Source organism: Oncorhynchus nerka, linkage group LG27 (genome assembly GCF_034236695.1).
Source record: "Oncorhynchus nerka isolate Pitt River linkage group LG27, Oner_Uvic_2.0, whole genome shotgun sequence".
Taxonomy (NCBI): domain Eukaryota; kingdom Metazoa; phylum Chordata; class Actinopteri; order Salmoniformes; family Salmonidae; genus Oncorhynchus; species Oncorhynchus nerka.
Window position 1 is genome coordinate 5779847 of NC_088422.1, and position 12363 is coordinate 5792209.

Here is a 12363-nt window from a genome sequence, read left to right on the forward strand (position 1 = left end):
ACACACACACACACACACACACTGAGAGGTCAGGCAGTAGTGATGTAATGGCGGGTGAGATTTGTCTTTCATTGTGGGTCATAAGAGGAGTAACAACATGACACAGGGTTTGTCTCTGTTGTGCCTTCTACTGGTGTGGCCAGATGATGACTTGCTGATATTTCTGAGGAAATTAATTGACCCTTCAGGATTATGAGTTGACCTCCTGTAAAATCCTCTTCCCTCGCTGTCCCCCCTCCTCGCCCCTCTACTTCCCCTGCTCCCTTTCTTCCTCCTCCCCTCCCCTCCCCCTCCCCTCTCCTCCTCTCCCCCTCCTCCTCTCCCCCTCTTCCTCTCCCCTCTCCTCTCCCCCTCCTCCTCTTCCTCTCCTCCCCATGTTACCGGAACACAGGCAGACCACCTGTCACAAAGACTAGTCCTCACAGTCAAACCTTCTGCGACACACACACACACACACACACACACACACACACATCATTAAAACCCAGCTAGAACCTGGTCTGGATAAATTAAATCTGAATATTAATCTTCGTTCTATCATCTGATTTTTTTTTTTTTTACGTAACAAGTAATCCAGGTCACGCTGAGTGGCCTTAAAATCCCTTTAGGAAACATGATTCTATTTGCAGGAAACATGATTCTATTTGCAAACATGATTCTATTTACAGCAAACATGATTCTATTTACAGGAAACATGATTCTATTTACAGGAAACATGATTCTATTTACAGGAAACATGATTCTATTTACAGGAAACATGATTCTATTTACAGGAAACATGATTCTATTTGCAGGAAACATGATTCTATTAGCAGGAAACATGATTCTATTTGCAGGAAACATGATTCTATTTGCAGGAAACATGATTCTATTTACAGCAAACATGATTCTATTTACAGGAAACATGATTCTATTTACAGCAAACATGATTCTATTTACAGGAAACATGATTCTATTTACATTCGGAATGTATTCATTCAGACCCTTTCACTCACCTTATTCTAAAATGGATTAAATTACATTTTTTCCCCCCAATCTACACAATAATAATAATAATACCGCATAATGACAAAGCAAAACAAGTTAAAAAAAAAATGTTTGCACCTTTTTATACAAAAATTAAAACAAATACCTCACGTACGTAAGTATTCAGACACTGAATGCCAAGCGTCACATCTGGAGAAAACCTGGCACCATCCCTGCGGTGAAGCATGTTGGTGGCAGCATCATGCTGTGGGGATGTTTTTCAGTGGCAGGGACTGAGAGACTAGTCAGGTTTGAGGAAAAAAATGAACAGAGCAAAATACAGAGATCCTTGATGAAAACCTGCTCCAGAGCACTCAGGACCTCAGACTGGGGCGAAGGTTCACCTTCCAACAGGACAACAACCCTAAGCACTCAGGACCTCAGACTGGGACGAAGGTTCACCTTCCAACAGGACAACGACCCTAAGCACTCAGGACCTCAGACTGGGGCGAAGGTTCACCTTCCAACAGGACAATGACCCTAAGCACTCAGGACCTCAGACTGGGGCGAAGGTTCACCTTCCAACAGGACAACGACCCTAAGCACACAGCCAATACAACAGAGGAGTGGCTTCAGGACAAGTCTCAATGTGCTTGAGTGGCCCGGACTTTAACCCGATCGAACATCTCTGGAGAGACCTGAAAATAGCTGGGCAGCGACGCTCCCCATCCAACCTGACAGAGCTTGAGAGGATCTGCAGAGAATAATGGGACAAAATCCCCAAATACAGGTGGGCCAAGCTTGTAGCGTCATACCCAAGAAGACTTGAAGCTGTAATCATTGCCAAAGATTCGTCAACATAGTACTGAGTAAAGGGTCTGAATACGCCTCCCGAGTGGCGCAGTGGTCTAAGTCATTGCATCGCAGTACTAGCCACTAGAGATTCTGGGTTCTGTCGTAGCCGGCCGCATAGTACTGAGTAAAGGGTCTGAATACGCCTCCCGAGTGGCGCAGTGGTCTAAGTCATTGCATCGCAGTACTAGCCACTAGAGATTCTGGGCTCTGTCGTAGCCGGCCGCGATTGGGAGAAACATGGGGCGGCACACAATTGGTCCAGTGTTGTCCGGGTAAGGAGAGGGTTTGGCTGGCAGGAATATCCTTGTCCCATCGCGCACTGGTGACTCTTGTGGCGTGCCGGCACAGTGCACGCTGACACGGTCGCCAGGTGTACGGTGTTTCCTCCGACACATTGGTGCGCCTGGCTTCCAGTGGTTAAGTGGGCGTTGTGTCAAGAAGCAGTGCGGCTTCGGGTTGTGTTCGGAGGACGCACGGCTCTCGACCTTCGCCTCTCCCGAGTCCGAACGGGAGTTACAGCGATGAGACAAGACTGTAACTACCAATTGGGTAGAAAACGGGATTAAAAAAGGGTCTGAATATACAGTACCTGTCAAAAGTTTGGACACACCTACTCATTCCAGGGTTTTTCTTTATTTTTACTACTTTATACATTGTAGAATAATAGTGAAGACATCACAACTATGAAATAACACATATGGAATCATATAGTAACCAAAAAAGTGTTAAACAAATCAAAATATATTTTATATTTGAGATTCTTCAAAATAGCCACCCTTTGCCCTTGATCACTGCTTTGCACACTCTTGGCATTAATCAAGTGCACCTTCTGGCAACAGGGCTTCCTAATCGAGGGCACCTACCGCCGGCAGGGCTTCTGAATCGAGGGCACCTACCGCCGACAGGGCTTCTGAATCGAGGGCACCTACCGCCGACAGGGCTTCCTAATCGAGGGCATCTACCGCCGGCAGGGCTTCTGAATCGAGGGCACCTACCGCCGGCAGGGCTTCCTAATCGAGGGCACCTACCGCCGGCAGGGCTTCTGAATCGAGGGCACCTACCGCCGACAGGGCTTCTGAATCGAGGGCACCTACCGTCGACAGGGCTTCCTAATCGAGGGCACCTACCGCCGACAGGGCTTCTGAATCGAGGGCACCTACCGCCGACAGGGCTTCCTAATCGAGGGCACCTACCGCCGGCAGGGCTTCTGAATCGAGGGCACCTACCGCCGGCAGGGCTTCTAGGGGGCACCTCCGCCGGCAGGGCTTCTGAATCGAGGCACCTACCGCCGACAGGGCTTCTGAATCGAGGGCACCTACCGCCGACAGGGCTTCTGAATCGGCACCTACCGGGCACCTGACCGGGGCACCTACCGCCGGCAGGGCATCTGAATCGAGGGCACCTACCGCCGGCAGGGCATCTGAATCGAGGGCACCTACCGCCGGCAGGGCATCTGAATCGAGGGCACCTACCGCCGGCAGGGCTTCTGAATCGAGGGCACCTACCGCCGGCAGGGCTTCTGAATCGAGGGCACCTACCGCCGACAGGGCTTCTGAATCGAGGGCACCTACCGCCGACAGGGCTTCTGAATCGAGGGCACCTACCGCCGACAGGGCTTCTGAATCGAGGGCACCTACCGCCGGCAGGGCTTCTGAATCGAGGGCACCTACCGCCGGCAGGGCTTCTGAATCAAGGGCACCTACCGCCGACAGGGCTTCTGAATCGAGGGCACCTACCGCCGACACTAGAACACAATTTGAAAGGAGCAAAATCCTTTATTTGTTCTTTGACTTTTCTACAGAAATGTTTGGTGATCAATTAGGAATGCGGTGAAGATTGACTAGTCAATCGCGATCCACCGGTTGGTGACCACTGGTAAACAGTATAATGGTTGCTTGCTATGGCTGTGTTAATGATTTTAGTCGTCAGGCATATAGGAGCGTATAATCTGACTTCTGTTCCTAAAGGCAGGTCCTAGATCAGCCCGGAGCGAACAGTGCTCTGGCATCACTCTGCCTTTTTAGATCGCATAACTCTTAACAGCCTGTCCTAGATCAGCTTGGAGAGCGATCCTTGTGTCTCGTTTTGTTGTGAGACCTGGTGTCTGCCTGCCTGAGTATAAAAAAACGAGGAGAGGAGATAAAGACATACTGTTCAGCTCCTCTTTGAAAGGACTGATTGTGCCAGAGGGAGAGGGTGAAAAGCAACAGGGAAACTAGCTGCTTCTCTCCCCCTCCCTCCCTCCATCCATCTCTCCCTGCGCCTCAAGTGTGTGAGAAATATTTAACCCAGTGTGGTTCACTCTTATTCTGTGTTATTTCATACACTGTCCCAGAGTATATTTTGGAATATTTACTTATTGTACAGATGGACAAGTTGACCAATAGCATAGGTCACATTTTGTATTATGGGGGATAGTGGATTGTCATAGGCTAGTGCATTTCCTGTTTGTTAGATCTACTCATCTTATTGGCTGACAAAGTAAACACACCTTTTTCCTTGACATTCGGTATTCGTACGGTGGTGATTTTCTCTCCCTCATTCTGCCAGCGAGCTGCGAATGTGTTCCGTTTTCTATTCTAAACAGAGCAGGTGTCTGTGATTTCAGAAGAGCTTCTGCTGTGTGACGGCTAGTCTGTGTGTTAGTTAGGGCTGGAAACAGCCAGGTACGAGACGATAATATCACCATATTAAATTAAATCACTCGCCGGTGTTGGTTCAGTGATGGAGTTTCATACAGTTACCTCAAAAAGTCTGCACACACATACTCATCCAAGAGTTTTTCTTTATTTAAAAAAAAACTATTTTCTACATTGTAGAATAATAGTGAAGATATCAAAAGTATGAAATAACACATATGGAATCATGTAGTAACCAAAAAAGTGTTTATTTTAGATTATTCAAATTAGCCACCCTTTGTCTTGATGACAGCTTTGCACATGGTCATTTTCTCAACCAGATTCACCTGGAATGCTTTCCAACAGTCTTGAAGGAGTTCCCACATATGCTGAGCACGTGTTGGCTGTTTTTCCTTCACTCTGCAGTCCAACTCATCCCAAACATTTCAATTGGGTTGAGGTCAGGTGATTGTGGAGGCCAAGTCATCTGATGCAGCACTCCATAACTCTCCTTCTTGGTCAAATAGCCCTTACATAGCCTGGAGGTGTGTGTTGGTTCATTTTCCTGTTGAAAAACAAATGATAGTCCCACTAAGTGGAAACCAGATGGGATGGCGTATCACTGCAGAATGCTGTGGTAGCCATGCTGGTTAAGTGTGCCCTGAATTCTAAATAAATCACTGACAGTGTCACCAGCAAAACACCATCACACCTCCTCCTCCATGCTTCACGGTGGGAACCACACATGCAGAGATCATCCGTTCACCTACTCTGAGTTTCACAAAGACACGGCGGTCGGAACCAAAAATGTCAAATGTGGACTCATCAGACCCAAGGACCGATTTCCACCGGTCTAATGTCCATTGCTCGTGTTTCTTGTCCCAAGCAAGTCTCTTCTTCTTATTGGTGTCCTTTAGTAGTGGTTTCTTTGTAGCAATTTGACCTTGAAGGCCTGATTCACGCAGTCTCCTCTGAACAGTTGATGTTGAGATGTGTCTGTTAGTTGAACTCTGAAGCAATTATTTTGGCTGCAATCTGAGGTGCAGTTAACTCTAATGAACTTATCCTCTGCAGCAGAGGTAACTCCGGGTCTTCCTTTTCTGTGGCGGTCCTCATGAGAGCCAGTTAACTCTAATGAACTTATCCTCTGCAGCAGAGGTAACTCCGGGTCTTCCTTTCCTGTGGCGGTCCACATGAGAGACAGTTAACTCTAATGAACTTATCCTCTGCAGCAGAGGTAACTCCGGGTCTTCCTTTTCTGTGGCGGTCCTCATGAGAGCCAGTTAACTCTAATGAACTTATCCTCTGCAGCAGAGGTAACTCCGGGTCTTCCTTTCCTGTGGCGGTCCTCATGAGAGACAGTTAACTCTAATGAACTTATCCTCTGCAGCAGAGGTAACTCCGGGTCTTCCTTTTCTGTGGCAGCCCACATGAGAGCCAGTTTAATCCTAGCGCTTGATGGTTTTTTGCAACTGCACTTGAAAATGTTTCAAGTTCTTTAAACTTTCCAGATTGACTGAAAGTAATGATGGACTGTCATTTCTCTTTGCTTATTTGAGCTGTTCTTGCCATAGTATGGACTTTGTCTTTTAATAAATAGGGCTATCTACTGTATACCAACCCTACCTTGTCACAACACAACTGATTGGCTCAAACGCATTAAGAAGGAAAGAAATTCCACATATGAACTTTTAACAAGGCACACCTGTCACGTTCGTCGTAACGATGAGACCAAGGCACTATTAATGAAAGAACGAACACTGAACAAAACTATACAAAACAACAAAATGAACCGTGAAGCTATATGACTAGTGCAAACAGGCAACTAAACATAGAATAACAACCCACAAAATACCCAAGGAATATGGCTACCTAAATATAGTCCCCAATCAGAGACGACGATAAACAGCTGCCTCTGATTGGTTCTCAATCTAGGCAACCATAGACATATAACCACATAAAAAACAAAAACTAAGGTTTGCGGACTCCTGCCCTAAACCTATATGGGAGGGTCTGGGTCTGGCATCTAACCTCGGTGGCGGTTCTGGTTCTGGACGCCGGGGACCGTCGCTGAAGGATCCGGACTGTGGCCCGTCGTTGGAGGTACCGGACTGTCACGCCCTGACCTAGTCTAGAAAAACCCCTAGACATACAAAAACCCCTAGACAATACAAAAACCCCTAGACAATACAAAAACCCCTAGACAATACAAAAACCCCTAGACATACAAAAAACCCTAGACAATACAAAAACTAAACAAACCACCCTTGTCACACCCTGACCTAACCAAAATAATAAAGAAAACAAAGATAAGGTCAGGGTGTGACAACACCTGTTAATTTAAATGCATTCCAGGTGACTACCTCATGAAGCTGGTTGAGAGAATGCCAAGAGTGTACAAAGCTGTCATCAAGGCAAAAGGGTGGCTACTTGGAAGAATCTCAAATATATAAAATATACTTTGATTTGTTTAAACAATTTTGGTTACTACATGATTCCATATGTGTTATTTCATAGTGTTGATGTCTTCACTATTATTCTACAATGTAGAAAATAGTACAAATAAATAAAGAAAAACCCTGAATGAGTAGATGTATCCAAACATTTGACTGGTACTGTATACACATTGTTACATTGTTGGTAAGTAAGCATTTCGCTGTTTAGTCTACACCTGTTGTTGACATGCATGTGACAAATAAGATTTGATTCTGAGTAGAATAAATTAGAATTCAGTTCTGTAAAGTAGATACAGTTGAAGTCGGAAGTTTACTTACACCTTAGCCAAATACATTTAAACTCAGTTGTTCACAATTCCTGACATTTAATCCTAGTAAAAAAAAAAGTTAGGATCACCACTTTATTTTAAGAATGTGAAATGTCTGAATAATAGTGGAGAGAAGGATTTATTTAAGATTTTATTTCTTTCATCACATTCCCAGTGGGTCAAAAGTTTACAACCACTCAATTAGTATTTGGTAGCATTGCCTTAAAATTATTAAACTTGGGTCAAACATTTCAGGTAGCCTTCCACAAGCTTCCCACAATAAGTTGGGTGAATTTCGGCCCATTCCTCCTGACAGAGCTGGTGTAACAGAGTCAGGTTTGTAGGCCTCCTCGCTCGCACACACTTTTTCAGTTCTGCCCACAACATTTATATTTGTACGGATGAACCTTCAGGCGTTTGGAAATTGCTCCCAAGGATGACCCAGACTTGTGGAGGTCTACAATGTTTTTTCTGAGGTCTTGTCTGATTTCTTTGGATTTTCCCATGATGTCAAGCAAAGAGGCACTGAGTTTGAAAGTAGACCTTGAAATACATCCACCGGTACACCTCCAATTGATTCAAATTATGTCAGGTAACGTACCAGAAGCTTATTAAGAAATTAAAACGAGTTTTAATGACTCCAACTGTATGTACAGTACATGAAAGTACAATACATTATACTGTATTCTACTCTAGTGTGCTCTACTGTACTGTCCAAACATCGACGTCTGTGATTGGTTCAGATTCGGCCTGGCCAGGGCTGACTGACCAAATGTTGTCGAGTGAGTGAGTGAGAGAGACAGAGAGAGACAGAGAGAGACAGAGAGAGACAGACAGAGACAGAGAGAGAGACAGAGACAGACAGAGACAGAGACAGACAGAGAGAGAGAGAGAGAGAGATACAGAGAGAGAGAGAGACACAGACTCTTCAGTTTTGTTTTGACATCCAGATGACAGAAAGAGGGGGTGGACAGTTATGTTCAGCTCACAACAGTATGCCGGTGGACAGGGTGGACAGTTATGAGTTGAACACAACAGTATGCCGGTGGACAGGGAGGACAGGGTGGACAGGGAGGACAGTTATGAGCTGAACACAACAGTATGCCGGTGGACAGGGAGGACAGTTATGAGCTGAACACAACAGTATGCCGGTGGACAGGGAGGACAGGGTGGACAGGGAGAACAGGGTGGACAGGGAGGACAGGGTGGACAGGGAGGACAGTTATGAGCTGAACACAACAGTATGCCGGTGGACAGGGAGGACAGGGTGGACAGGGAGGACAGGGTGGACAGGGTGGACAGGGAGGACAGTTATGAGCTGAACACAACAGTATGCCGGTGGACAGGAAGGACAGGGTGAACAGGGAGGAGGACAGGGTGAACAGGGAGGAGGACAGGATGGACAGGGAGGAGGACAGGGTGGACAGGGAGGAGGACAGGGTGGACAGGGAGGACAGGGTGGACAGGGAGGAGGACAGGGTGGACAGGGTGGACAGGGAGGTGGACAGGGAGGAGGACAGGGTGGACAGGGAGGACAGCGAGGACAGGGAGGACAGGGTGGACAGGGAGGAGGACAGGGTGGACAGGGAGGAGGACAGGGAGGACAGCGAGGACAGGGTGGACAGGGAGGACAGGGAGGACAGCGAGGACAGGGAGGACAGCGAGGACAGCGAGGACAGGGTGGACAGCGAGGACAGGGAGGACAGGGAGGAGGACAGGGTGGACAGGGAGGAGGACAGGGTGGACAGGGTGGACAGGGAGGAGGACAGCGAGGACAGCGAGGACAGGGAGGTCAGGGAGGAGGACAGGGAGGACAGCGAGGACAGCGAGGACAGGGTGGACAGCGAGGACAGCGAGGACAGGGAGGACAGGGAGGAGGACAGGGTGGACAGCGAGGACAGGGAGGACAGGGTGGACAGGGAGGAGGACAGGGTGGACAGGGAGGACAGGGAGGACCGGGTGGACAGGGAGGACAGGGAGGGAGGACAGCGAGGACAGGGTGGACAGGGTGGACAGGGAGGACAGTTATGAGCTGAACACAACAGTATGCTGGTGGACAGGGAGGACAGTTATGAGCTGAACACAACAGTATGCCGGTGGACAGGGAGGACAGGGAGGACAGGGTGGACAGGGAGGACAGGGTGGACAGGGTGGACAGGGAGGACAGTTATGAGCTGAACACAACAGTATGCCGGTGGACAGGGAGGACAGGGAGGACAGGGTGGACAGGGAGGACAGTTATGAGCTGAACACAACAGTATGCCGGTGGACAGGGAGGACAGGGAGGACAGGGTGGACAGGGAGGACAGGGTGGACAGGGAGGACAGTTATGAGCAGAACACAACAGTATGCCGGTGGACAGGGAGGACAGGGAGGACAGGGTGGACAGGGAGGACAGGGTGGACAGGGAGGACAGTTATGAGCTGAACACAACAGTATGCCGGTGGACAGGGAGGACAGTTATGAGCTGAACACAACAGTATGCCGGTGGACAGGGTGGACAGGGAGGACAGTTATGAGCTGAACACAACAGTATGCTGGTGGACAGGGAGGACAGTTATGAGCTGAACACAACAGTATGCTGGTGGACAGGGTGGACAGTTATGAGCTGAACACAACAGTATGCCGGTGGACAGGGAGGACAGTTATGAGCTGAACACAACAGTATGCCGGTGGACAGGGAGGACAGGGTGGACAAGGAGGACAGGGTGGACAGGGAGGACAGGGTGGACAGGGTGGACAGGGAGAACAGTTATGAGCTGAACACAACAGTATGCCGGTGGACAGGGAGGACAGGGTGGACAGGGAGGACAGGGTGGACAGGGAGGACAGTTATGAGCTGAACACAACAGTATGCCGGTGGACAGGGAGGACAGGGTGGACAGGGAGGACAGGGTGGACAGGGAGGACAGTTATGAGCTGAACACAACAGTATGCCGGTGGACAGGGAGGACAGGGTGAACAGGGAGGAGGACAGGGTGAACAGGGAGGAGGACAGGGTGAACAGGGAGGAGGACAGGATGGACAGGGAGGAGGACAGGGTGGACAGGGAGGAGGACAGGGAGGACAGGGAGGACAGGGTGGACAGGGAGGAGGACAGGGTGGACAGGGAGGAGGACAGGGTGGACAGGGAGGACAGCGAGGACAGGGAGGACAGGGTGGACAGGGTGAACAGGGAGGAGGACAGGATGGACAGGGAGGAGGACAGGGTGGACAGGGAGGAGGACAGGGTGGACAGGGAGGACAGGGTGGACAGGGAGGAGGACAGGGTGGACAGGGAGGTGGACAGGGAGGAGGACAGGGTGGACAGGGAGGACAGCGAGGACAGGGAGGACAGGGTGGACAGGGAGGAGGACAGGGTGGACAGGGAGGAGGACAGGGTGGACAGGGAGGACAGGGTGGACAGGGAGGAGGACAGGGTGGACAGGGAGGAGGACAGGGTGGACAGGGAGGAGGACAGGGAGGACAGGGTGGACAGGGAGGAGGACAGGGAGGACAGGGTGGACAGGGTGGACAGGGAGGACAGGGTGGACAGGGAGGACAGGGTGGACAGCGAGGACAGCGAGGACAGGGAGGACAGGGTGGACAGCGAGGACAGCGAGGACAGGGAGGAGGACAGGGTGGACAGCGAGGACAGGGAGGACAGGGTGGACAGGGAGGAGGACAGGGTGGACAGGGAGGAGGACAGGGAGGACAGGGTGGACAGGGTGGACAGGGAGGAGGACAGCGAGGACAGGGAGGTCAGGGAGGAGGACAGGGAGGACAGCGAGGACAGAGGACAGGGTGGACAGCGAGGACAGGGAGAACAGGGAGGAGGACAGGGTGGACAGCGAGGACAGGGTGGACAGGGAGGAGGACAGGGTGGACAGGGAGGACAGGGAGGACCGGGTGGACAGGGAGGACAGGGAGGACAGGGAGGAGGACAGGGAGGACAGCGAGGACAGGGTGGACAGGGAGGACAGGGTGGACAGGGAGGACAGGGAGGACAGTTATGAGTTGAACACAACAGTATGCCGGTGGACAGGGAGGACAGTTATGAGCTGAACACAACAGTATGCTGGTGGACAGGGAGGACAGTTATGAGCTGAACACAACAGTATGCCGGTGGACAGGGATGACAGGGTGGACAGGGAGGACAGGGTGGACAGGGAGGACAGTTATGAGCTGAACACAACAGTATGCCGGTGGACAGGGAGGACAGGGTGGACAGGGAGGACAGGGTGGACAGGGAGGACAGGGTGGACAGTTATGAGCTGAACACAACAGTATGCCGGTGGACAGGGAGGACAGGGAGGACAGGGTGGACAGGGAGGACAGGGAGGACAGGGTGGACAGGGAGGACAGTTATGAGCTGAACACAACAGTATGCCGGTGGACAGGGAGGACAGTTATGAGCTGAACACAACAGTATGCCGGTGGACAGGGAGGACAGGGTGGACAGGGAGGACAGGGTGGACAGTTATGAGCTGAACACAACAGTATGCCGGTGGACAGGGAGGACAGGGAGGACAGGGTGGACAGGGAGGACAGTTATGAGCTGAACACAACAGTATGCCGGTGGACAGGGAGGACAGGGTGGACAGGGAGGACAGTTATGAGCTGAACACAACAGTATGCTGGTGGACAGGGAGGACAGTTATGACAGGGTGGACAGGGAGGACAGGAGGACAGGGTGGACAGGGAGGAGGACAGCGAGGACAGGGAGGACAGGGAGGACATTACCAGGTGTTCCATCTATGCTCAATGACTACTATAATTTTCCATTGTTGCAAATTCAATTGCAGTAATTTCCGACTGGAAATAATTATGGACCTGACTGTAAGTCTGCTGTAGAGGGAGGAGAGAGAGGGCATGAGGGTGCCAATAATTATGGACCTGACTGTTAGTCTGCTGGAGAGGGAGGAGAGAGAGGGCATGAGGGTGCCAATAATTATGGACATGACTGTTAGTTTGCTGGAGAGAGAGGGCATGAGGGTGCCAATAATTATGGACCTGACTGTTAGTCTGCTGGAGAGGGAGGAGAGAGAGGGCATGAGGGTGCCAATAATTATGGACCTGACTGTTAGTCTGCTGCAGAGGGAGGAGAGAGAGAGGGCATGAGGGTGCCAATAATTATGGACCTGACTGTTAGTCTGCTGGAGAGAGAGGAGAGAGAGGGCA

General features: G+C 50.3%; 1 protein-coding gene across 2 annotated transcripts in view; it reads left to right on the top strand.

The window, feature by feature from the left end:
- The window catches only part of LOC115126056 (sodium-dependent phosphate transporter 2-like), a 195322-nt gene that overhangs the window by 46439 nt on the left and 136520 nt on the right, over nucleotides 1–12363 (top strand). The window lies entirely within an intron of this gene.